Source organism: Mirounga leonina, unplaced genomic scaffold (assembly GCF_011800145.1).
Source record: "Mirounga leonina isolate KUSES-001 unplaced genomic scaffold, KU_Mleo_1.0 Mir_176, whole genome shotgun sequence".
NCBI classification, from domain to species: domain Eukaryota; kingdom Metazoa; phylum Chordata; class Mammalia; order Carnivora; family Phocidae; genus Mirounga; species Mirounga leonina.
Window position 1 is genome coordinate 6932581 of NW_023270454.1, and position 25547 is coordinate 6958127.

General features: G+C 38.1%; 1 long non-coding RNA gene across 2 annotated transcripts in view; it reads left to right on the forward strand.

Moving 5' to 3' along the window:
• LOC118022109 overlaps nucleotides 1-25108 on the forward strand; it is a 48716-nt gene extending 23608 nt beyond the window's left edge. The window contains exons 2-3 of one of the 2 annotated variants that reach the window (XR_004682379.1): nucleotides 22204-22295; nucleotides 24563-25108. This is a non-coding gene — a long non-coding RNA (uncharacterized LOC118022109). Of the gene's footprint in view, nucleotides 1-22203; nucleotides 22296-22609; nucleotides 22641-24562 lie in introns of those variants that run through there. The other variant, XR_004682378.1, reaches the window with a different exon arrangement.
• The last annotated feature ends 439 nt before the right edge of the window (nucleotides 25109-25547 follow it).

The window sequence follows — 25547 nt, forward strand, 5'->3', positions numbered from 1 at the left end:
TTATTTTTCATTCTTCAGAGTAGCAAAAGATTTGCCTTTTTCTATCTCTATAATCCAAGTCCAACAAACCTTTTCAAGCTTACCCACTGCTTTGACTGTATCTGTTGTTTAGATCCATAGAGATATTTATCTTATTCTAGAATATGTCTTCACATTTTTAGACTTTCAAAATGGTTGAATGTTTTGTATATGTTGCAATTTATAAGAGTGGGAAAGAGCAAAGTAAGATAAAAGCTGAAATAGAGTGCCAGTCTGACAAGAAATTCCCAACATATTTTCCCAGACCTGTTTCTCACTATTGTTCCTTTTTTGGCCAGCTCTATTGAATTATTTGCCATTCACAAAGCTTTGTTTTCACTATTCATTCAGCCTGATTTGCTCCCAAGTCTTCGTGTGCAAATCATAACTATTTTTCAAAACTCATTCAAATGTTACACCTTTCAAGATATTTTCCCAAATACATTCACCCAAAATGAATCTCTCTCTTAAATTTCCAAAATTTTTTTATATTATTTGTTGGTAATATTATTTTTTACTTAATTTCATAGTTATTTGGGTTTATTTTATCTTTTGTAATAAGGCTTAAATCCTGTGAGACAGGAACTATCTACTACATATACCTTTGCATTATGTATGATTTCTAGCATAGTTCTTGGCCCATCTGAGGCAGCCCAGGTTTATGTTACTGTCCTGATGACCAGGTTAGTTAGCATTCCTTCTACTCTCAACACTGTCCTTGTTTATATGTGATGTGTTTTGGTCATCTTACCCATATTTGAAGCTAAAAAAAATAAATAAATAACAATGACCCAGCAATTAAACTGATGGTTGATGAGAGGAGATACTTCTAAATGACTGAGAAAATAGTTTGTGACATTAATGGAAGAGGAGGGGAAGGGGACCTGTGGAGTGGCTAATAACAATGAGAAGTGTGGCTTGGCTATGTTGAGTTTGAGGTGGTGGAATGCAGAATTATACAGAGAATGTTGGATATAAAGCAATGATTAAAGCACAGGGAGTTACAAGAAGGGGAATTAAAGCAGCACTGGGATGACTGGGACACTGTAAGGCAGGTTGCATATTTCTTACATAGGGATTTAGCAGGGAACAAAGTAAATCTCCTGTTCTAATGGAGCTTAAAATGTAATAGGAATAGTTACGTAAGACAACTGCTTATAAGTATGATTTTGTTGTCTGAAGGATGAAGCTGGGGAGAGAGTTGGGGTCAATCAAAAAATGTTTGGAAATGCTCCTGTTTTCAGGGCAGGATAAGAAAGAGGATCCAGAAAATAAAGAACTGGAGGGCGAAATGTCAAAAATGTCAGGCTGTGAAAAAAAAAAAGTGTGGTCTGATGTTTATTGTTAAGGATTATTATTTTTTTTTAAAGATTTTATTATTTGACAGGGAGGGAGATAGAGAGATGAGAGCACAATGAGCAGGCAGAGGGAGAGGGAGGAGCAGGCTCCCCCTCTGAGAGGAAAGCCGGATGTGGGTGGGGCTCGACCTCAGGGCGATCATGACCTAAGCCAAAGGCAGACGCTGAGCCCCCCAGGCGCCCCTAATGCTAAGGATTAAAAAGGAAAAAAGACTAAGAAATTAGAAATAATTTGTTGTACACATTTTGTAAAGGCGCACACTACTTGCTATCACCATTTACCACAATTTGTTGATGTCCTTAAATAAATTTTGGAAAGAGAAAGACCTTAAAAGTCTCATGGAAAGAATTCGCTTTTTGTCTTGTTTGTTGCCAAAGTTTGGTGACGTTTAATAGCTGTTCAATTCCTAAATGTATTAGACATGGTAGCATTGTGCTCACAACCAACCAACAGCATTTATTTGAGTGTGCCTTTTCTCCTTACTAAAGTATATTAACTTCCAGCAAAATCTCAATGTCCCTTTTTTCTAAAGAAATGAGGCTTCACTCATTTTAATTTCAGGAGGACAGAAACTTTGGCATTTGAAAATGGATCTCTACAAATATTTTTTAAGAAATATATTTTTTTTCTTTTGTGGTTTTCTTCTTCAAATGTGGAGGGTTAAGAAACCACAAGTTTTTTTTTTTCCTTCATACAAGTAATTTCCTACATAAGCAAAATAATAGCTTCTAAGAAAAGTTCGAAGCTTTCTAATAATTTATGGTTTGAGCCAAATCTTTCTTTGGGATTTTCCCACATTCTGTTATTACCACTGTATGTATACAAACTAAAACATAATGTCATCAGACTAATTCTATTTCCTACAAGTTCAATAACATTAAAAGTAGTAATAGTTAACACTTAGAGTTTATAATTTACAAAGAACTTTCGCATGTGTTATCTCACTGGAGTCTTTGAACAACCCTATAAGATACTCATTCATTATCCATATTTTTATTTATTTTTTAAAAGATTTTATTTATTTGTCAGAGAGAGAGAGAGCGAGCACTAGCAGGGGGTGTGGCAGGCAGAGGGAGAAGCAGACTCCCCACTGAGCAGGGAGCCCAATGCGGGACTCAATTCTAGGACCCTGGGATCATGACCTGAGCCAAAAGCAGATGCTTTAACCGAGTGAGCCACCCAGGCGCCCTTTTTACCCATATATTTAGATGAGGCGACTGGAGCTTGGAGAAGTCCAATCAGCTGACCTGATCACACAGTGACTTAGAAGTAAGAACCTAGGTTTTTAACCTAAATCCTTCACTCTTTTCAATAAGGAAAGGTCCAAAATAAGATGAACTTACTGTTAAGTTGGAGGTATCATCAAAGCGAAAGAATAGTGCACATGTCTCTACATCAATCTGACCTTTTGCAGGGGTTGGTAAACTCTACTCCATGGGTCAGATCTGTCATCCTTGTCTAATTTTTTGTCCATGTCCTCTGGCTAAGAATGCTGCTTGTATTCTTAAAATTTATCAAAATAAACCAATAAACAATCAAATACACAATGAAGAATATAAAACTTATATATGATCTGCAAAGCCTGAAACACTTATAATTTGGTCTTTTAGAGACAAATTTCGCTGATCTCTGTTTTATGGCATGGCTGATACTAGGCACACTCGGAGGAACCTGCTTCGCTGGCAAGATGCTCCCACAGGCTGACAAGTTTGTCAGGAGGGTCATCTTAGCAATTTTCAGGTACCTCTGGCCCATACCTCCCAGAAAACCTCTAGGAACTGACCCATATGGTTTCTGAAGCTAGTGAACTGAACTCCAGTGGAAAAGGATCATTCATTCCAGCCTGGCATCCACCAGGCTTCTGCCTCTCGGGGCAGGCTGGCTATGTGCCTTTGGTACTGTATGTATGGGAGCAATTTTGGAATCATTCTACACTTCGGACTTCCCCAGTAATGTTCTGGAATGTCAGGCTTAGAACCTACATCAGTGTGGTTGCCTACGGAGAGTATTTTTCAATAATGAGTACAAAAACAGGCTGGCTTTCCCATTCTCGTATTCTCTTTCAGGGTTGTGTGAGGGAATGCACAGGGGATCAAGGACTTGAGTAGGTTTCCTTCTATTTAAAATATTTACTTATCCATCATTTAAAATATTTATATGGGACTCATAATTGAAAGATATAGTTGCTAAAGATGGCTTTTCCATCATATACTTTTATTGAATACTTACTTTGTGAAAGACATTGTATCAAAAGCTAGGAATGCAGAGATCAATAGCACACTGAGCTTGCCTTCTGGAATTCATGGACTGGTGAAGGAAGTAGTCATGTAAATAATTGCATTAACACATTACAATAGGTATTAAAGAGAAATTTAATGGAAATATATAAATGCATTTTTGGCATAGAGTATGCCTGGATCTTGACAACATCTATAGACTTTTACTGCTAAAATGAATTTTAGAGATAGCCTTTTCTCAATGGCTGGTCAGTGCAGGTCCAGAAAATTCTACCAATATTTACTAGGAACATGGTATGTAGCAGGCAAGACTTTTCACTCCCACCTAACAAAGTTCTATAGATAAGATGGCAAGTAGCACCAACACCAAAAACCACTTAAGCCTCCAATTAAGTGTTGAGCCAGGAATCCCACCATTGCTTAAGGGTAGCTCAGGCACTGGCCGCAATCAAATCTGTTTGCTGAGTCAGCCAGAGAAGGTTCTAAGAAGCCCAGTGATAATCCACATGTAGTAACCAAAGCCAAGTTTGAGAAATGGGAGTGTTTGGCAGAGGGAAGTGGCTGGGGTATGGGCACACGGATGCGTTTGTTACATGCGAGCTCCTTGGGGTGGCTCTGTCCTTAGTATTTTAAATCACATGCAAATGTAACATTTATCTGCTGCCATCACAGACTGGCTCTGCTTTTTCACTCGCCAGTTTTGCCTACTCACTTTCAGATGTCACTGCTTCTATTTTATACTGGAGTAAAATAGTCATTGACATCAAAAACAAATCTACTCATTGCAATTTATTTCCCACTATACTCAGAGGTTCCGAAGGGAGCATCTGCTTCCATCTGAACTAGCCTCAAGTCCCTGGATGTTGCTGACTGGTGCTCACTGTCTCACATTCTGGAGTTACTTTGGCTATCAGGGCATTTTGAGTTGTCCCAGACTTCCCGATGAATTGGGAGAAACTGGCAGAGGGAGCCGTGGTATCAAAACCAGAGAAGCAAAAAGTGTTGATGCCAGGCCAAGTCCAAATGGAAATAGTCATTCTCCTTTTGGGCCAATGAAAACTGAAGCTTACGCAAAGCATTCAGAGGAAAATTCTTCCTTCACTGTATCACCCCACGAGTGTTTACTGAGTGCATATCCTGGGTGCAGCATGCACTGAGAATCTCCTCCTCTGCAAGAGACATCAAACGAAGGAAGTTGGATAGGTAAGCAGACTGTCTTTCAAAGGCAAAAGCGAAACTAATCTAAGATATTTTGGCATTTTGGTATTGGTAGGAAGAAGAGCAAATAGGTTCTAATCCCTGTTTGTCAGCAAACTATGCTGCACAAATGGCTTGTACTGTAGTGAGATGACAGACAGCCCATGGCTTCAAGTGTGGAAGAGAATGTTCTTTGAAGAGGGAGAAATGCAGTGGTGCTGCGTGAAAAATTTCCTTTGCTCTCAGATTATATCTGACTCAACTCAATTTGTTCCAGCTGATTTTTCTGGCAGGTTGTGAATGTAAGGGCAAGGTCTGTCTATTCCATATTTTCAGGATGAGTATGGGAAAGGGAATAACTGGCCACCAAAGCCGTCGAGGAAAGTGGTCTGTCTTCTGAGGACTTTCTTCAGGCTCGTCTTTGTCAGAACCACATATGCCTTTCCTGGGATTTTCAAGCACTTTGCTCACTGAGACTTACCACAGTTACCCAATAGCAGAGGGATCTGAAAATCAGTCCAAAGAACACAGACATTCCCAAAGTCAGCCTGTGAACATGTGCAAATAACCTCAAAGCTCTTTACCAGCACAGATGCAGTTATATCTCTATTTTTCAGGTTGACACTTGCTAAAGCCCCCACCTGCCATATTAGAAGAAAACCAGATAAGTTTATCTCCTTTCCCCGCTCCAAATTTTCCAGAACCACAAGGCATTACACAATCTTAAGGGAGGAAATTGGCCCCCATTCAGTGTGTTCACGCTGATGTCTATTCAGTGGAGTGTAGTGGATGAAAGGATGGCCTCTATGACCAGATTTCCTGGGTTAGAGCCAACTTCACCATTTACCAGCTATAAGATCTTGGACAAGTGTGTTTAACCTCTATGTGCCAATTTTCCTCAATGATGAAATATAGATAATAATAACACATATTCATTGGATCATTGTGAGGCTTAAATGAATTAATATATGTATATTAGTCTTCCCAGGCTGTTATAGCAAAACACCATAGACCACAGACATTTCTTTCTCACAGGTCTAGAGGCTGGTAAGTCCAAGATCAAGGTGCTGGGAGATCTAGTGTTTGGTAAGCATCCTCTTCTTGACTTGCAGACAGCTTCTTACTGAGCTAGGTCTTTAGCTAACAGCCAACAGGGAACTGAGGGCTACTAAGATCCATATGAATAAGCTTGGAAGTAGTTCACTCGAACTGTTAGTGGAGCTTTCACATGAGACGACAGCCCAGCTGACATCTTGACTGCAACCTCATGAGAGACTATGAGCCAGAGGTACCCAGCTGAGCCACATCCAGATTCTTGACCCACAAATACCAAGAGATAAGTGTTTCAGTCATCAATTTTGGTGTTAATTTTTTAAGCAGAACTAGGTAACAAGGGGCACCTGGGTGGCTATGTCAGTTGAGGGTCCAACTCTTGATTTCAGTTCAGGTCATGATCTCAGGGTTGTGGGATTGAGCTCTATGTTGGGCTCTGCGCTCAATGGGGAGTCTGCTTGAGATTCTCTCCCTCTGCCCCTTCCCCTGCTCATACTCTGCCTAAATAAATAAATAAATCTTTAAAAAAAGAGAACTAGGTAACTAACACATAGGTTGTCAAAGTCTTCTGAGGGCAGGTGAGTGCCAGACACCTTCCAGGTTGTTCTTGGTTGGGCCTCTGGCTAGTTAACATTCTAATGCTTGTCTATTTTCCCAGGTTCCAAGCACTGTAACAAGGGGTTTGGTTTAGAGGTGCTCCCCGCATCAGCCTCACTGAAGAAATCAATCCTTTTATATGGAAACTTAGGTCTTTATCTTGAATTCTCCACTTCAGCTTGGACTCCCACTTTTCTCAGTCACATTGTATTTTTTTGCTGTCCTTCCCTGTCACTGGGATCTGGCTGAGGCCACGTTGGTCTAACACACAGGATTCCCTCAGTTCAAATCTTGAGAAGTCTGGGTGGTTTTGTTCTTTCCCTCCCACAGGGCCCTGTAATTTCAGAGAATGACAACCCAAAATCAGGCACAAAAAGTGAATCTGAAATTCCAGAGCTTAGAAGAGCCGTTTGGGTTGATAATCCTTCAGAAGATCTTAGTGTGTGCTTTAGTTTGTCCAACTGTTTCCATACTTTTTTTTCCTTCCCTTTTGGATTTATTTTACTATTCCCTTTATTTCCTCTGGTAATTTGGAATTTATGCCCTGTTTTATTATTGGTTACCCTAGAATTATCTAGTGGTTACCCCTAAAAATTTAGCATGTATACTTGACCTATCAAAGTCTAATATTAATCATTTTACCCACCTCTGAAACAATAAAAAGAAATTAGAACACTTTGCTTTCTTTTAATCCTCTCTTGAGTTTTATGTTATTGTTCCCATTTATTTCAAATACACATATAGATATGATATCCAAACAAGACTTTATTATTGTTTTGTACCATCAATCCTCATTTAAGCTTACCCTTATATTTATTGTTTTTGTTGTTCTTTTTTTCTTTCTGCATCTCTAACTTTCTGTTTGAGATTGCTTTCTATCTGCCCGAAGAATATCCTTTAGGATTTCTTGTAGGGTGATCTCCTGGAGGCAAATACTCTCATTTTTTGTGTATCTGAAAATGTCTATAGTGCAACTTTATCCTTGAAGAAATTTCCAGTCAACATAGAATTCTAGGTTGGCAGTTATTTTCCTTCAGTATTTTGAATGTGTTCTGATTTCTGACATTGCTACCAAGAGGTGGACTATATTCCATCTTTTCTTTGAAGGTAGTTTGTCTTTTAGCTCTGGCTGCTTTTAAGATTTTCTCCTTATCTTTAGTTTTCTACAATTTTACTGTAACACATCTCCATTTGGGTTTCTTTTTTATTTATCCCACTCGGAGCTTCTGGGGTTCTTAAATCCATAGATTGATTTGTTTCATTGGTTTTGAAAAATTCTCAGTCATTATCTTTTCAATTGTGCCTATATTGTTTTCTTTCTCTCCTTCTGGGACTTCAATTAACTCTATGTTAGACCTTGTCACTGAATTTCCCACATGTCTTATCCACTCTTCTTTGATTTCACCCTTTTGTCACTCTATCCCTTTCATTTGATAGAATGTTCTGACCTGTATGCTATTTGCTAATTCTCCCTCTTCAATTGTGTGCAATCTGAATTATATATTTATTTAAATTAGTGAATTTCTAACATAACCATTAAAATAATAGTAAAACAGTGTATAGATTTCAGACTAATTAAATTCTTAAGTTTGATTATATGTTTCAGTTATAGAATTTTGTGGAATCTGTTTTCAACCATGAAGTGTTTTTGCTGTGTTAGACTCTAAAGAGCTTTGGAATAGAGTTGTTCAGGAAGGTTTCGGTTCAGAAAAATTTCAGAAGATGGAAGGGAGTTTGGAAGCCAGTGCAAGTTCTGACATCTGAGAAAGGAAGTCGCAAGAGGCCAGCGAAATCAGGAAAAAGCAGGAAAATGAGGCTCAGATCCATCATCTCAGAAAGCCCTCCAGAGCAGAATTCCTGAGGATTATTGATGAACTCTGAACCCAAGGGTGATTTAGTCTTTATATTATATGCTTTCTTTTGGGTGTCATAGGTCTGGGGACAGGCACTAAATATAACTAGAAAGTAGAAAAAAATCCCAAGGCTGAAAATAATCCCTAATTGAGACAAGAAAACTAAAATTCCTTGCCAAACAATATCAATAGGCTGATAAAGTTTTATGGTAAATAAAAGTCGTAATAGAAGTAATGTTTTAGTATTATTCTTTCTAAGTGCGGTATTTTGCATAAGTTTTCAACTATTTTGCCTTATGTAACTCTCACTATAATAATAAATGCATTAAGAAGGGAAAGAAGAAAATATTGTAAATCTAGAATGAGAAATTAGAATTAAATTTACAATTTTAAACTCTCGTTATTGATATGAACTTTGTAATCAATTTTCTTGTTGTAATTTTAGGCATTTTGTAATTTTATAACTGGCCTAAATGCTTGCAGGGCCTTCCTGCTAAGAAAACAACACATTTAATTCACGTCACTTCTATTCATTGCTAACATATTTCAAAGATTAATATCCTAAAAAAAAAAAAAAACCAACAGAATCATTATATTACAGAAATGCAAATATAGCTCAATTAATGTATCTCCTGAGAGTAAAGCAATTTTTGGAGAAAACCTGCTTTGCTGACAATGACAATGAAACTTCTCTTCACTCTGGTAAAACCTAAGCAGTCAGTGGCAGCAGAACTCTTGAGGGTCAGAAAAAGGAGATTCTTATTGCTGAATTGCTGGTGGGGGCATCGTCGGAGGTGGGGTTGGGCACAAGGATGGTGTTAATTACTGAAGCTTCTACAATTCTATAGCTGCATCAGGGACAACCGTAGTGACTGTGCCTGAGGCCACAGCACATGGCTTCAGAGAAATGGAGTCCGTGGCTCTGGAATGGCAGCCGTGTTGGCTTAGTTATGAGTCGTGTGTGGGCGGGACAGACTCCAGGAATCAGAATGTACTTGCAGAATGATACTTAGGAGTGAAGAGACCTGGTTTCTTCTTTGGGTTTTGTCACCCGTCAATTATGTAGCCTTGGGGAACTTGACAATCACTCAAGGCACCAATTTCCACATCTTTGAATTGAAGGTGTTGGAATAAATATTCTCTAATATTTTTTCCCAGCTCTAAAGTTCCCTGATATTACTGATGTATTCTCATGCCTTATATTGTCCCTTCCTCTGGGAAATCTTAAATTTTTATAATGAAAGACATTTTAAGTATGGTGAAAAGCAGAAAAAATGTTATAATAATTCTCTAAATACTCCTCACCTACATTCAATAACTATTAACATTTTGCTACATTTGTTTTATTTATTTGTGCTTAATTTCTTAAAATTATGGATGTCTTGGTATTCACCTCTAAATAATAGAGACATTTGCCGATATAACCACAATACCATCATCACAACTAATAAAATTAACAACAATTCTTTGACATTGCCTACTACCCAGTCTCCAATCAAATTGCCCCAATTGTTCCCAAGATATTATCTTCCTTTGGCTTACTTGAACCAATTAAGGCCCACACCTTTCATTAGATTGTTATGCTTTAAAATTCTCTTTTTTATATAAAGCAATCTCCCCCAGCTCTTTTCATGACATTAACTTGTCGAAGAAAATAAAAATTTTGATGGCAAATAAGCTATTAGCCTGCATCTTCTTTGTTAGTAGTGGTGCAATGTTATGCTGCCTTGAATTGGGTTTATAAGCACCATTTAACTCAAAGTCCTCTCTCCAGTAACCCTGCTCTCAGTAAGAAACAAAACAGAACAAAACTGACATCTTTGGCTCAGACAGCTGTGACTCAAATCAACCAGCTCCTGTCCCCAGACTCTGGGTCACAATTCTTCAGGGAGTCAGACTTGGGTGAAAGGTCAGTGGCTGATAACTGCAAAAGGAGACAGAGAGAAAATGTTTTCCTTGCTGAATGGGGAGAAATTTAATGGAGGACATTAAATCTGCAATATATATGGGAGTTTCTATTTTATTAGATTCAAGCTTAGAGTTTCTTCAGTCCTAGGGGAATTCTTAAAAACATTCAGCTACCTTTTCCCATTATAGAAGCTATAATTTTTAATATGTTTCTTAAGAATATTTTAACCAAAAGCTATAATGTTTTTAATTTTATTGAACACAGGTAAGATGAGATTTTGGGGGAACTTTACACTTTGATCAAAAAATTTGGAACGAGGCTGCTCATTATACAAGAATTGCATTAGTGGTATTTACTTGCAGAACAGTTTATAAGTCCCATATTTAGCATTAGCTATCAATTGAACATTTGAATCTTTAATGCTCACTATATATAGTCTGCTTACATTCTTCGTTCTTCTGCCTTTCTGCCTACAATTTGTATATCCTTTTTTTTTTTTTCACTAGTAGTATCCTGGTTATAATTTTGTCCTCCAAACAGCTGACCTTCAGAGTTGTGATTAATGATTTTTAAATTCAATTTTATTTTTAAAAAACTTGATGGAAACAGCTAAGCGTAAACAGCAATAAACATGAGTCTTGTTCATTTATCCTCATTAAAAAAGTAATATAAACACATCATATAAGATTAATTATTACAGGCAGGCGCCTGGGTGGCTCAGTCGGTTAAGCGTCTGCCTTCGGCTCAGGTCATGATCCCAGGGTCCTGGGATCGAGTCCCGCATCGGGCTCCCTGCTCGGCAGGAGGCCTGCTTCTCCCTCTCCCACTCCCCCTGCTTGTGTTCCTGCTCTCGCTATCTCTCTGTCAAATAAATAAATAAAATCTTTAAAAAAAATTAATTATTACAGGACAAGTATAGAGGCAGAAAAGAACCATCAATAATCTGATCATCTGAAGTTGTTGCTGTTAAAATGGTAACATTTTGTTCTCATTTTTATGCATTTCAAATATATACATGCAAAAGTGTATAGTATTATCTACATACATTTATTATTGAAAACCTCTAGGTGCCGGCTCTGTAATAGGTACTTGTGATGTTTATCTATCTACCTTTGCACCATTTACCCACATTTCTGGGTTTCCTCCTTTCACACATGGGGTAGAATTGTAATTCTCTGTCCCTCGAAGGTAGGCCTAGGCATGAGCCATTTCAGACAGAAACTTACAATCAGATTCATGACTTGCTAAGTTCCTACCCTCTGCCATGTGGCGGGGGATGATCCAGACAGGAGAGACTCTGTCAGCCTGACTGCCCGATTGGGGATGAGACCATGCAACCTTTATTGGACTGAGAATGTGAGCAAGAAATAAGCCTTTGCTGTTTTAAGCCAATGGGAATTTGAGGTTGTTTCTTATTAGAACATCTTGACTGCTAAAGCTTTGACATATGTTAGCTAATTTAATCATCAGAGTGATCCTAAGACGTAGCTGTTACCATCCCCATTTAGCAGATGAGGATAGAGACTCAAAGACGTTAGGCAGCCTGCCGTATGTCACACAGAGAATGAGGGGCGGAGCCAGAATCACACACAGGTCTTTGTAACCACCGCCCCACCCCCACATCTACTCTTAACATACCCTGACTGTAGCAAAACATTTTTTTCATTTTGTTTGAAACTCTTTAAACATATGTGCGTAGGCTGCATAATATTTGACCATACTGATGCTCCATGATCTGTTTATGCATTCCCCAAAGTGTTGGACATTGACATTTTTCGAAAGTCTCATTCCTTATTAGATGCATGTGATAACAGTTTGTACAAAATCTTTTGCCTGAACTACTTCCTGGGAGGCAGGATCTGACTAGGGCTCGGTTTCAGGAGCCAGTGGATCAAAGTGGGAAGAGGATAGCACTAGTCTCACAGCCTCCGGCTATGGAGTAAGCAAGCTGCTGCCACAAGCAAGAAGAATCGAGAACTACGTGGGTTGCCACATCAAGCATCATTCCATAAAAACATTGAGAAGTGGTCAGTCTAGACCCATGGCAATGGAGCTACCTACCATGGAGATGGTGGGACAAACCAAGCAGGCACAAGAGAGAGACAGTGCTTTCTAGAGACATTCTCTGGAAAGGTGCTGGAAGTAGAGGCAGGGAATTGCACCAGAGGAGCTGCCAGCATTTATTTAGCATTTACTGTGTGTTAGGTGTTACAGACAGTTCAGGCTATTTGCTGTAACAAATAGCACACACTGGGCATTTATTTCTCACAGGTCTGGAGGCTGGGAAGTCCAAGATGGAAGTACCGGCAGATCTGGGGTCTGGTGAGGCCCTCTTCCTGGTTTGCAGATGGCTGCCTTCTTGCTGTGTTCTCACATGGTGGAGAGAAAGGTCTTGTGTCTCTTCCTCTTTTTATAAGAGCATTAATTCCATCATAACAGCCCCACCCTCATGACCTCATCAAACCTAACAATGTCCGTTGGCCTCACCTCCAAATACCATCACACTGGAGATTAAGGCTTTAAGGTATGGATTTAGGGAGACACAAACATTCAGTCCATAGCAGACATTGTGCTAGGAACCATGCATGAATTACTCACTTATCCCTATAGAGTCCTCATCGACTTTGTAGAGATAAGAAACTGTGATGGTTAATATTATGTGTCAGCTTGACTGGGTGAAGTAGGCATGATGTGCTCAGGTTAAACATTATTTCTAGGTGTGTCTGTCAGGGTATTTCTGGATAAGATTGGCATTTGAATCAGTGGACTGAGTAAAGCACATTGCCCTCCCCAGTGTGGGTGTGCATCAGCCAATCCACTGAAGGCCTACATAGAGCAAAAAGAGAAAAGGAGGATTGGTCCATTTCTTGCTTCCCTCCTTGAGCTGGGACACTGCTCTTCACTTGCCCTGGGACTAGGATTTACACCATCAGCTCCCTTGGTTCTCAGGTCTTCAAACTCAGACTAGAATTACACCACTGGCTTTCTTTGGTCTTCAGCCAGCAGACAGCAGATCATGGGACTTCTCAGCCTCCACAATTGTGTGAGCCAATTTTTCATTTTATATATTTGGCTTTGTTTTTCTGTAGAACTCTAATACAAGAACTAAAGCTCAAAAAAGTTGAGAAACTTGCTCAAAGTCACATAATAAATAAAAGAATCTGGGATTTGAATCCAAAGCTTACCAATTCCAAAATGTATATGCCAAACCATCATGCTATACCGCTCATGGCTTCACTCATGGGCGGGGAGAAGGCTGTTAAGGGCACAGAGCCCATTATAAAGGCTTAGGTAACTTTTCACATAGTTTTCCAAAGGTAGAGTAAAAGTCCTTGAAACAGAAAAATGGGTTAATAAAAACGATTTTAAAATGTAATCCAAACAAGAGAGCACAAGTTAAATAACACAAATGAATAGGTATAAAAATATTTTACTAATTCTTACCATTTTCAATGCATTTCATTGAATTCTAGTTTTTTCGAGGTTTGACTAGAATCCCCCCTTCTTTTTTTTTTTTTCAACTTCTAAGGTTTTAGAACTTTAAAAACTACAACTGTATCAATTCCTTGGCCAGTGAAATAAAAACTTGGGTCACTATTTGTCAGTGAGGATCTGTATGTAGCTCTATTAGATGAGCAATAATCCTTCGTGTTTTTTTTAAATTTTATTTTATTATGTTAATCACCATACATTACATCATTAGTTTTTGATGTAGTGTTCCATGATTGTTTGCATATAATACCCAGTGCTCCATTCAATACGTGCCCTCTTTAATACCCATCACCAGGCTAACCCATCCCCCCACCCCCCTCCCCTCCAGAACCTTCGGTTTGTTTCTCAGAGTCCATAGTCTCTCATGGTTCGTCTCCCCCTCCGATTTCCACCTTTCATTTTTCCCTTCCTACTATATATATATATTTTTTTTTAACATATAATGTATTATTTGTTTCAGAGGTACAGGTCTGTGACTCATCAGTCTTACACAATTCATAGTGCTCACCATAGCACATACCCTCTCCAGTGTCTATCACCCAGCCACCCCATCCCTCCCACCCCCCACCACTCCAGCAACCCTCAGTTTGTTTCCTGAGATTAAGAATTCCTCATATGAGTGAGATCATATGATACATGTCTTTCTCTGATTGACATTTCACTTAGCATAATACCTCTAGTTCCATCCACGTCATTGCAAATGGCAAGATTTCGTGGTTTGTTGTTTTTTTTTTTGATGGCTGCATAATATTCCATTGTATATATACACCACATCTTTTTTATCCATTCATCTGTCGATTCACATCTTGGCTCTTTCCATAGTTTGGCTATTGTGGACATTGCTGCTATAAACATCGGGGTGCATGTACCCCTTCCGATCCCTACATTTGTATCTTTGGGGTAAATACCCAGTAGTGCAATTGCTGGGTTGTATGGTAGCTCTATTTTCAACTTTTTGAGGAACCTCCATACTGTTTTCCAGAGTGGCTGCACCAGCTTGCATTCCCACCAACAGTGTAGGAGGGTTCCCCTTAATCCTTCATGTTTTTTAAGAAACTAGGGTGACCCACAAATTTTACATTCACACTACAACTAAATAAAGTTAACGTTTCAAATGCATTTAAGTGAATTACACAAACATCTAAACTGATTTCATGACTGGTTGGCTATTTCAGCTTCTGTATAATGAAGAAGCTTAAGTAGAAGGATGCTGCTGTTAAGAGGAGTCTCTGTGCTCTGGGGGAGGCTGTGAAGATCAGGTTCTTCAATCCCACCTCTTTCATTCTTTATGAAAGAATGGACATTCCTAAGCCCACCACCTATGTCTGAGCTCACCTCATCCGCTAACCTGCTCCATTCTTATTTCAGTTTCTCCCAATATCCTTATGGAAAATTCCCTGTACTCATCCATTCTTTTTTTTTTAAAGAGAGATTTTACTTTTTAGAGTAGTTTTAGGTTTACAGAAAAATTGAGCAGAGTTCCCATATACCCCCTCAGTACCCACTCCTAGTTCCCTCTATTATTAACATCTTGCATTAGTATATTTGTTATGACTGATGAACCAACATGGGCATGTTATTAGTAACTAATGTCCATAGTTTATATTAGCGTTCACTCCTGGTGTTGTGCATTCTATGGATTTTGACAAGTGTATAATGATAGGTGTCTGCCGTTACAGTATAATTCAGAATAGTTTCACTGCCTTAAGAATCTCCTGTTGCCCATCTCTTCCTCCCTCCCTTACAACCCTTGACAACCACAATCTTTTTACTGTCTCCATAGTTTTGCTCTTTGCAAAACGCCATAGAGTTGGAATCATACAGCACGTAGCCTTATGTGTCCTTCCTTTATTACCAGTCACACCCTTGTTGCCTACTGACCCCACCAAATTCTCTTTTCTTCCTGGGGTCACTCCTGGCCAATTCTCATCTTTTATGTTCTGCAGATGGATTGTGTGCCCACCAGAAGTGTGGGCCACCTGGCACAGCACTCAGCCGGCTCTACACAGAAAATGGATGTACAATTCACTGTCACTGCTAGCAGACTGTCTAGGGAGTACTGACTTAAAAATTGTTTGAAGGTGGTCCGATGACTTGGAGATTCCAGTGAATTTGAGTCTCCAACTTGGTTTGTTATATCAGTGATCTGTTCTGTCGTTTGATTTCAGGCATCATGCCAACTGAAAGAGAGTATTGATCTTCAGCAGATTAGTGCAGAGTCTCACATATATTATCATCATCCATTCATTGTGCTAAGTTCATTGGTAACAAGAGTATTTAACTGCTTTTCATAATGCAAACAATAAGCTGTTAAGGACGCAATCGAGTCTATTCATAATCATTGTTGAAAGGGAGTCTTCTGGCATCTACATCTTTGAGATAGAATAAGAGAACACCAGGAGGTATTTTGATGAAATGTTTCAGTTAAAGGTTTCTATTGTTTTGATGTGAATATAAAGAGTTACTACTTCTCCCAAGAGCTGAGCCACTGTGGAAAGTTTCCTGGGAAATCAGTGAAAGATGAACACATGGGTTACTGAGAGGAAGCACAAATTCAAGAGGAATCAACTATGATGGAATGTGGGGGGCATTAAGTGCTAAAGTTGGATATAAAGGACACAAATGAAATATAAGCAAAATTAAACCTTGAGAATTTCTTGAATTCCCCTTAAAATGTTTGCATAGTACGTGGTTTTTAAACCAGGAATACAGTAACACATAGTGTACGCATTAATACATAGTATGTAAAAATACATAAAATATAATTTTATGGTACTATAAACTGCACTATTTCAATTATTTTCTTTCTTTTTAAAAAATTCTAAGCAATTCCCGATAAATTTATGTCAGTGTGATATTAGCTGTTAGCTTGAGTTATTTAATATACTACTACTAATAATAATAACATATTTTTGTTATGTTAATGAAGAATATTTCTATGCTTCTTTATTTAAAGTTTGTATTAGGGACAAATGCTGAATATTAACTTTTTTTTTTTCCTTTTTTTTGCCTCACTCTAACAATCCACCATATGGATTCTTTTTCTTTTTCTTTTTCTTTTAGAGAGAGAGTGAGAGCAAGAGGGGTTGGGGAGGGGCAGAGGGAGAGGGAGATAGTGGATTCAAGCAGACTCTGTGCTGAACATGGAGCCCAAGATGGGGCTCTATTCCTGGAACTTGAGACCATGACCTGAGCCACAACCAAGAGCCTGATGCTTAACCTATTGAGCCACCCAGGCATCCCTGAATTTTCTTCTTTTCTTTATTGGTGTGATTTATGTCAACAGATTTCCTAACATTAAGTTAGCCTTGCTTTCTTTAGTCAGACCTTCCTTGACTATGGTCTGTTATTCTTTTGAATAATTGCTTAATTTTATTTGCTTATATTTACTATAGTTGTCTTTCCAGTGCTAGTATGTTCAGAATTGGAAATCAGAGTATGTTAGCTGCATATAACAAATTGGGAAGCTTCCCTTCCTTTGTTGTGTTCTGAACAGGTTATATCACATGTAATAATTTGTTCTTTGAAATTTTGGAAGAACACATTTGAGTATAAACAACATTTATAAATGTTGATATATGAAGTATTTATCATTATAATCTAACTAGTTTGTAATGGTGGTATTAATCTCTTTGACTGACTTCAGAGTTATTTAGAAAATTGCCTTTTGATGTCCGGGAGTTTGAGAATATTTTTGTGTGATTTTTTTGTTGTTATTAAATTGAATTTTATTGCATTATAGTTACGGATTTTAGTCTGTACAATTTCTCTTCCCCTATTTTTATTTTGGTTTTTGTTATGACCTGATAAAAGATTTTTTGTATGCTTGAAAAAGAAGGTATTTTTATGTTTAAGTTTATTTTAAATGTTATTATATCTACTTAATCAATCTTATCAAGGATATTACTCAAATCCTCTCTGTTTGCATATTGATCAGTCACAGACTGAGGATGTTTGTTTGAAGTTACCCCACCACCAGGTCATTTGTTAGTTCTGGTAGTTTTTGCTTTATATATTTTGGTACAATATTATGTGGTAGAGAAAAGTTTGTGATAGCCATATTTAAATTATGGATTAAATATTTTGCCAGTGTAAGATGACTTTTTCTTATATGTTCTTATGATTTGGGTTTCTTTCCATTTTATATTGAAATTTCTATTGTTTGTATTTGCTTGATATGTCTTCATCATTTTAAATATTTTTACTTTTTTGTATCTCTTTTGTATTTGTCTCTTATAAGCGGCATATAATTGACCTTTATTTTATGACATAATTTTATGTTTTTTGTCATTTGGTAGAAAAGTGTGCCTATTTACATTTGTTACCATTTCTCATATGCTTGGGCTTATGATTGCCATCTTAGTTTACACTTACCAATATTAATGGTTTTGAGTATTTTTCATTTTTTATGATGTTTTGTATACATTATTTTTGTCTTTTACTTATTTATCATATCATGTTTATTTATATGAGTTATTTTTGCCTTTTATTTGTTCTGTAATGATTAAGTTTTTTATATATATGTATATATAATATTTTATTCTACCATTGGTAACTTTTACATTTAAAAAAAATAATCATATTTAAAGCTATTTTCCCTAAAATCAAAGAAAACTTGAAATAGTATTGGTTGACTCCCAGACACCTACCCTATGAGATGAGAAATTTTCATATTTTATTTTTATCACAACTACCTCTACTAATCTTCATTCTACTTCTCAAATTTTATTTATGTATTGTGGGATTTTTAGACCCAAATTATTATGTCATATTATGAGTCATCTCTTTAAAAAGTTTTTACATTTGGAGTGCCTGGGTGGTTGGGCAGCTGACTCTTGATTTTGGCTCAAGTCATGATCTAGGGGTCTCGGGATCAAGCCCTTCCGTGGGCTCTGCACTCAGGGAGCTCTGTTTGAAAATTCTCTTTCTTCTTCCACCCCACCCCCTGCTTGCATTCTCTCTCTCTAAAATAAATAAATAAATATTTTTAAAAAAATATTTTATTCATTTGAGAGAGAGAGAGAGTGCACAAACAGGGGTGAGGGGCAGAGGGAGAGGGACAAGTAGACTCCCCGCTGAGCAGGGAGCCTGATGTGGGGCTCAATTCCCAGGATGTTGAGATCATGACCTGAGCCTGAGCTGAAGGCAACAGCTTAACCGACTGAGCCACCTAGGTGCCCCTAAATAAATAAATCTTAAAAAAAAGTATTTACATTTTTATTAATTTTTATAATTTAATGCAATGTGTATATGACATGGTTTCAGGCCTTAGTGGACATTTTTATGCTACTTTATTCCCTTTTATGAATTAACATAGGCCTGTTGCTGCCATATAATTCTGAGTAAATTTTCTGCTTTAGTATGTGGATAATATACTTTTTGATCTGAAAATGTCTTTTTGTTGTTCTTACTAATGTACCTGCTTAACTACAGCACAGAATTCTGGAGTCACAATATTTTACCTGAGAATTCCATAGATGTTACTCCACTGTCTTATAGTGTCCAGTGTTGCAAGGAAATCTGATGTCATCCTGATTTTCATTCCTTTGAGTGTGAATTTTTTTTCATCTGGATGCTTTTTGGAAATTATATTTGACCTTAAAGGCTGTTTTTTTTTTTAATTGTTAGAATGTCTTTGATCTTGACTTCGTAGATGTAGACTCTTTTCACGTGCAGACTCAGGTCTACTTTGTTTAGGAAAATTTTCTTCTGTAGTTTTTTGTTTTGTTTTGTTTTAAATTATTATTGTTCTATTCTTTTCTTTTGGACTACTATTAAGTATATTTTGTATAACCTTGTTTTTCAGGTCTCGTATTTTATATCAAATTCATTTTTTCTCATTTCTTTTGTGATGTTAGAGAATTTCTCAAGCTCGTCTTCTACTTCACTGATTAGGACTTCTGTAGTAGCTACCCAGCTACTCAATATTACATTGAATCTCTGAATTCAGAAATTGTAATTTTCATCACCTTTCTCTTTCCTGATCTCAAATAATTTCCTTCCTATGAACACCCACTTTAATCTGATGCTTACAGCGCCCTTTTAAAACGGAGAAGAAAGATTACATGATTTTTTAAAAACAGCTCTGTTTCTAATAATAACTGTGGACTTCAGAAAATGATGTTCATTTCTCTTGTTATAAACTATGATGGTGTCAACGGCTTCTGTTTATTCTACTTTCAGGATGGAGGTCGAGGTTTGCCCAAGATTGGCTTATAGAGTTAGGATTTCATGGTTTTGTTTCAGAATGAAGAGTTTTATTTCTTCCTCAATCTTTCAGGCTTAGTGGAAAGGAGACAGGACAGCTGAGCTTTTCTCTATTTTTTTTTTCACTGTAATTCCTTACTGCCACACTGTCAGCCCTGCTCAATGCATCATTGTAGAGCATCTGGAAGCCTGAAACAGGGCTGGAAGATATCTCAGCATGGAGCCTCTCCATGCTGGATCCCCAGTGGAGCAGTTCCTCTGGTGTTTGCCCCTGTTGTGTGCCTTCTGTGTGGCTCCAGCCCTGGAGCACGTCCCACAGGTGCTGGAGGAGTGGAAGCCTTCCACCCAGCTACTCAATATTACACTTAATGCTGAGTGTTGGAGGTAATACACCTCTGTCTTTCTCCATAGCACATCAGTACCAATCTTCATCCCTTTGCTTTCTAGGATTTTAATGCAGTTTTGTTATTCTCTTCCTCTCATTTTCTGGACACACAACACAGCAGTAGTTCTTTCTTTTCTTTTACTAGTTCTTTCTTTTCATTCAATGCCATCTTGCTATATCTACATGATTTCTTCGATGCTTCTGACATATATATATAATCTTGCCTTGAACTGCGGCACTGATATCTACTCATAATCTTTATACTCACTTCAGTAGGAATGGAGAAGGAACAATTTGATATTTGTACACAACATCTTGCCTTATACATATCTCTAACTAGACAGCAGAAAGCCAGCCTTAGATTTTCTTACATTTTCCACAGAGTAACCAGTGCTTTGCATATCATTTATATTTTATAAAACTGGATGAATTGGATTGAGTTCTAATGCAATCTTCCCCACTTCCTTACCTCCAAACCCAGGTTTTAAACATCAATATTTTTGCTGGCAGGGATTCTTCAAAAATAAGGATGGAGCCTCTAGTGTTCTCTTTTGCTTTCCAGAATTAAAAAGGTGACATTACGGCACCAGATAAGGGAAATTTTCTTTTGGTTATTTGCTAAATAAGTAAGTTACTTAATAAAACAATTGCATTAATATGCCTGGGTCTGTGTCATTGCAAGTGAAATCCATGCTTCATTGCTTTTGAACTGGGTGAATTACTCAGGGAAGCCGATGGACTGAAAATAAAAGCAACAGCTTGTTTTTTCCAGACTGCTTCTGCTCCCGCCTTCACATTCAGCTTGTACGCCAAGAGCAAGATACAGGACAAGGCTGTTTAAATCTCTCTTGAAATGTTCACGTAGATAGAGTTCTGCTAGCTGTTATAAGCATCAAAACTAAGCCGTTGACTTAGTTGAGTGAGTCACCTGTGAAGGCTATGTCTGAGAGTGTGAGCTGACCAAAGGTGGCTGGGCTTGGGGAAGATATCCTTTATAGCCCACTTCTCAGCTTTTAATTCCTTACCTCCTCTTAGTGATTGACACCGCCACTCGATCGTACAGATTAGTGGTGTGACTCCTGCTTTTTCGAGGGGCAGGGGCCGAGAAGGGGGGGCAGGGGTTTCATCAGCTCAGGCTGCCATAATGAAATATTCTAGACTGGGTGTCTTAAAGAACAAGAATGTATTTTCTCAGTTCTGGAGGCTGGAAAGTTCAAGATCAAGGAGCTAACAGAGTTCAGTGCTTGGTTGCTTGCCGGTCCTCACTTGGCCTTTCCTTGGCGTATGTGTGGGGAGAGAGCAAGACAGCAAGCTCTTGATGTCTCTTCTTATAAGGGCACGAATCCTATCACAACAACTCTCCTCCCAGTTTAGGACCCCATTTAACCTTAATTACCTCCTTATAGGCCCTATCTCCAGATACAGCCACACTGGGGGTGAGGACTTCAACATATGTGTATTGGGGGAACAGAATTCAGTTCATAACAGGTAGGCTGGGGGTATGGGTATATGTGGAGAGATTTGGACCAGCACTCAGAAAACCCCATTTCCCCTAGTTGCTATGTGAATTCAGCAAGTCATTTAACATTTTGAGTCTTAATTATCTCATCTGAGGGACTTGCATGAGAAAAGTATGAACCTGACCCTGCAGGGTTTTATGGTTTATACTAACATCAGACACGTTTCAGCCTGTCTACTTGGGTCACTGGCTTATCATCACATATGCTTCCTATCCTCAACAGCCATTATTCCTTGGTCCATGGACATTGCTATATCCAGAAAGACTTTCTGTTACCAGACTATCAAATGAAATCCCTCCAATCCTCCTCCAGAATACCTCATATTCAGCCTTTTATTCAATAAGTCTACACTTTTTTTTTAATTGCTTTGTTTCAGGTGCCGTTGTATGTGCTGGAGATGTCCCTGCTCTCATGAAGCTTGCATCCTTGGAGGCATGCATGGATAAAAGGACAACAAACACACATGTGGTATGTCAGGTGCTATGGAGAAGAATAAAGCGGGGTAAGGCGGCAGGATATCCTGGCCAGGTGGAGGGTTGGAGGGTTGTTATTTGTTATAAGAGGGTGAGGAAAGAGCTTTGTGCAGGTATGTGGAGAATGTGAGCTAGCCAAGCACATATGGGGGAGAGGGTGCTAGGTGGGTAGGGCAATAATGCCTGGAGAAGAACGAACACAGGGGAGAGTGAAAAGGAATAAGATTAGGAAGGTGGGGAGAACTAGGTCATATGGGGTCCTGAGTCTGCCTCCATTTTTTCTTAAAATTTTATTTATTTATTTGACAGAGGGAGAGAAAGCCCAAGCAGGGGGAGAAGCAGGCAGAAGGAGAGGGAGAAGCAGGCTCCCCACTGAGCAGGGAACCCGACATGGGGCTGGATCCCAACACCCTGGGCTCATGACCCGAGCCAAAGGCAAATGCTTAACTGACTGAGCCACCAAGGAGCCCCAACCTACCTACTTTTGTTAAGTTTCTGTAAACCTTAAGTGATTGTGTTTTCTCTTTGACCAGAGTTTATACAATTATTTGTTAGGGGTTCACTCTTCTATACTGAAAATAAAACTTTCTGGATTTATATATTTTAAGAGTAAAATTGAATTATGTTAGTTAGTTGCCTAAAACACCTTTTTATATGAGCTCAGAATTTGATAGCATTGCATAAAGGAAACAAATTTCTATGGGTTTTGGGGAAAAGAAGAAGAATGGGTGAGTTCTTAACTTTTGTCTTTTTTTCACCTATCCAAGGCACAACTTAGTTCATTATATAGCCTCTTCTAGATCTGTAAAGCTCTTTTAAAATATAATTTTAACAATAGTCCTATCAAAGACAAAGCTGTCTTTTTCCCATTACCAGTGGTTTGTATGATTTGATTTGCTTTATATATATTTTTAAAAGATTTTATTTATATATTTATTTGAGAGAGAGTGTGCACGCAGGTTGGGGCATGCACACAATGGAGGGTAGGGACAGACACCGAGGGAGAAGCAACTCCCAACTCCCCGCTGAATAGGGAGCCTGCCATTGGGCTCAATCCTAGGACCCCAAGATCACGACCTGAGCCGAAGGCAGACACTTACCCAACTGAGCCACCCAGGTACCCCTATTTGATTTACTTTATATTAATTGTATAAGGAAAGTATAATTTGTTGGCAAATTAGAAATGACTAAGTTGTTTGGTTTGGGAATGGAATGTACACTAACATGTATATTAAAATGTAATTACTTATTGCTGCATTAAAAATCAACAAAAACTGTCTTCTTGACCATGGACTAAAGAAACAACTGTTTTATTTTTTGTTTCTATGTGATGAAACAAGAGAATATTTTAGGTTGCTGTGTCTAACTTATTTTCTTAAATAACATAGTGTATTATTCTTATCCGATAAATGGTCAATTTAAATATGTTCATTACTATATTTCTTATTTTTACTTTTTAGAAAAAAGGAGTTCATGTATATTGATCTGTTGCAAATTCTAATTTATACAAGTCACAGATCTGGTGAAGATCAGTTTGAGATAAGATTGCAGAATTGTTATCATTTTTATTCTTCTTATAACTTGAATTTTGATATTATATTTTTGTGTTTTCTCTAACAAATGGTCCATTATGGATATAAAGGGAAAACTCTAACACTACAAGTAAAAACAATTCAGGGGCACCTGGGTGGCTCAGTCGTTAAACATCTGCCTTCGGCTCAGGTTGTGATCCCAGGGTCCTGGGATCGAGCCCCACATTGGGCTCCCTGCTCAGTGAGAAGTCTGCTTCTCCCTCTCCCACTCCCCATGCTTATGTTTCCTCTCTCGCTGTGTCTCTCTCTCTGTCAAATAAATAAATAAAATCTTTAAAAAAAAAAAAAGCAATTCAAACAATTGTGGCTAGTGGGATTCAGTTGAGTGACAAAGTGGGTGAGACATGAATCTGTTCACTTTGGCCACAACACACCTGTTCTCTTGATATGAAGTGAAAAGTTAGCAAAGTGTTCTTTTTAAAGGGAAAAAGTATTTGAAATCTTTGATTTATTTATTGATTAGTTTTGAGAAATTTTCCTATTCTACTAACTGATTGACAAAACTAGAAAGGAATGGGTGTCACTGTCATAAATGACATGACCCTTTTGGAACCTCTCCGTTAAATCCCTAAATGTTCTTGGACCACCAACTGGGCAGAGCCACCAGAGTGATAAAAAGCCAGTGAAGAGATTTAAGCAGGAAATATACTTCATCAGATTTTCCTTTTAGAAAATCAGTCTGGATTGGACAATGAAGCCGCTGAAGCAGGAAAACAATTGGGAGCTATTGCAACAGTCCCTCAGGTAAAGGTTAGTGACTGGGGATTTGAAAGAATGGAGTGAAGAGATTTTTAGTAGGTGGAGTCAACAGAACATGGCAATTAAGTTGGAGGAGAACAGGAGGAGAGATTAAGAGCCTAAGGTGTTGAAATGCACAGTGGATGGTGTCTTGGATAAGGAATCAGAGGGGAGAAGAGGATGTGTTGAGTTTCAGTTGCCTGTGGGATTTATATGTGGACTGGTTCTGTGGCACACGTGGTTAGAAATTTAGGTGAGGGCTTTAGGGAATAGAGTTGTCCTCACTAAAAACATAGTATTTGGGGATATGGAATCATGGTGTTTTAAAATTTGGAACTCCATGGGAGCATTTTAGGTTGCGAAAATAACTAGACGGGGTGCTGTTGGTGTTTAAAATCAAGGGGAAGGAAAGAAGGATGCTGGACCCTCCTCTAAAGCAAAAGATGAGGAATTGACTATCTAAATATCAATTAATACTCTCTTGGAAAATAGAGATGTGGTGGTGGAAACCATAGTCTGTGTAAAAGGGTACAGAACTTTATCATCTGTCTGTCTATCTATCTATCTATCTATCTATCTATCTATCTATCTATCTATCTATCTATCTGTCTATCTACCTACCTATCTATCTATATCTATCTATCTACCTATCTATCTATCTATCTATCATCTATCTATCATTTGTCAATGCTTTAAGCAACAGACACTGTTAATTAAATTTTTTGCAACTACACATATATCTACGGGAAATGATGCAGGTCATCTGGGACATATTCCTTTAGTATGGTAAATATCAACAGATTGGTCTTCCATAGGTTTACAAATAGAAGGCAAGGATGTTTTACTATCTGACGAAGGGTGTTGTAAGATCCTCTGCTTTTGCCTTTCTCTTCCTGATTTGGTAAATTCTGTCCTTC